Source organism: Apis dorsata, unplaced genomic scaffold, assembly GCF_000469605.1.
Source record: "Apis dorsata unplaced genomic scaffold, Apis dorsata 1.3 scaffold_19, whole genome shotgun sequence".
In the NCBI taxonomy this organism is placed as follows: domain Eukaryota; kingdom Metazoa; phylum Arthropoda; class Insecta; order Hymenoptera; family Apidae; genus Apis; species Apis dorsata.
This window is the reverse complement of record NW_006263321.1, coordinates 315,914-317,899: the sequence shown is the minus strand read 5'-3', so window position 1 is coordinate 317,899 and position 1,986 is coordinate 315,914. Positions and strand designations below refer to the sequence as shown.

The window sequence follows — 1,986 nt, the reverse complement described above, 5'->3', positions numbered from 1 at the left end:
TAATAATATATTTATATATATATAATATATATATTATATATATAAATATTAAAAATAATGAAGATTTTCTTTCTATGATAAAAATATAAATAAAAATTCTCTACATATTATAAAACAAATATAATTAATAACATATATTATATATGGATAGGTGGTAGGAAAATTAAAAAAAATATTATAAATTTACATTTATAACTTTCTAACAATAATATATTTTAAAACATATTGTCAATGGGTGGATAAACATTATAATACATAAACTATATTTTAAAATATAAGATAAATATTTTTTGTATGTTTTCTTTGATAATTGTATTTCTGTAATCCCATATCATTCTGATGTCAATTTAAACAAAGTTTTTCATTATTTAAATAAAGAAAAAGAAGAAATGGGATTTCAGAATTATCAGTTTTAAATTAAAATATTATTTAAAAAATGTATATATATTCTATATACATAATGTATAATGTATTTAAAAAAAAAATATTTATATGTAAATATCAATACATTGTAGAATTCACAAAAATTATATTAACATTATAATGAATTTAATTTAAATTAGTTATAATAATATAAATTATATCATCTATATTAGTACTTATATTTATTAAAATTATATTTGATTGTATTATATTTTGATTAAAAATTTATCAAATTAGATATATTCTATTCTTTATATTTATATATAAATAAATATTTATTATTAAAAAATTATAGAAATTTTCGTGAATTCTTCAATGATTTTATTCAAAAAAGTAATTTCTTAAATAATAATTAATGATAAATAAATATGTTTATCATTGTTCAATTTTTATAGTTCAATTACTTATTTTACTTATTTAATCTAATTGTGCAGTTTTTTTTAATAATAATCTAAATTTAATTATAGAATACATGCGGTGTATATATGTAATAAAAAATAGCAATGTTATAGAATATTGCAACATATGCATTTAATAATTGCAATTGCTTTAGGAATATATTGATTTGTGTGCATGTTGGAATTACTGTTATGTTCTTTTAAATTGCAAATCTAACAAGTGATTGACTATGAATAATACTTCCCTGTATCTGAATTTTTTTTTGATCTTTCTAACAACATTAAAATTTATAAAATTCACCGCAATGTTTCTGTAATTAAATTCATTAATTAGTTGCACTTAATATCTAAATCATATTATTATTCAATATTATATGCATATGTTTATTTTATAAATAAATAACATTAAAAAAACATTATTTTATCAAAAATATTATAAAATACTAAAATGTAATAAAATAATTCTTTCTAAAGTGCCTTTTAGTTATAATAAATTATTATAATATTAAAAACTCTGATAACAATTTAGTAGTTTAGTTAGCTTTTGAGAATAAAACAAAAAAAATTAATTACATTTTATATAAAAACAATTTCTTTTATGATTGTTATTGTAATATATATATATTTATAGGCACTTTCTACAATTTTAATTGAATATTTTTAAAATGTGCAAATTAGAAATAAAATTTTTAATAATTTTTTTATTAAAATTCTATTAAATTTTTTTTATTAAATTTGTATATAAATGCTAAAAATATGTCTTTTTTAAATAGTAAATCATTAACCAAAAAAATTGAATAATTAATTAAAGAATAAATTATATATATTTATATATGTAATTATAAGCACATACAGTTTTATTATTTTTTTGAAGTGGTTATGATAAAATTGTCATATTTTAATAATAAAAATTGTGTACCATGATTAATATAAAGTGCAGTTTGTAATCTAAACAGCATTTGTTTTGTTTCTTGATTTATTATACATTTATTGCTCTAAATAGATTTGTAAATTGATAGATTAATTGCATATTGTATTATTGTAAATTGATAGAATAATCACAGAACGTGATATTTGTTTTAAGTAACTTTTAATGTAATTAATATTTTAATTTTTAAATGGGAATGAAATCATACAATCTAATAAGTTATCATAGAAGAATTTT

At 15.5% G+C, this 1,986-nt stretch overlaps 1 protein-coding gene across 1 annotated transcript in view; it reads right to left on the bottom strand.

Annotated features, from left to right (window-relative positions):
* LOC102671731 (gamma-1-syntrophin) overlaps positions 1-1,986 on the bottom strand; it is a 12,925-nt gene that overhangs the window by 5,249 nt on the left and 5,690 nt on the right. The gene's annotated exons all lie outside the window — the stretch shown is intronic.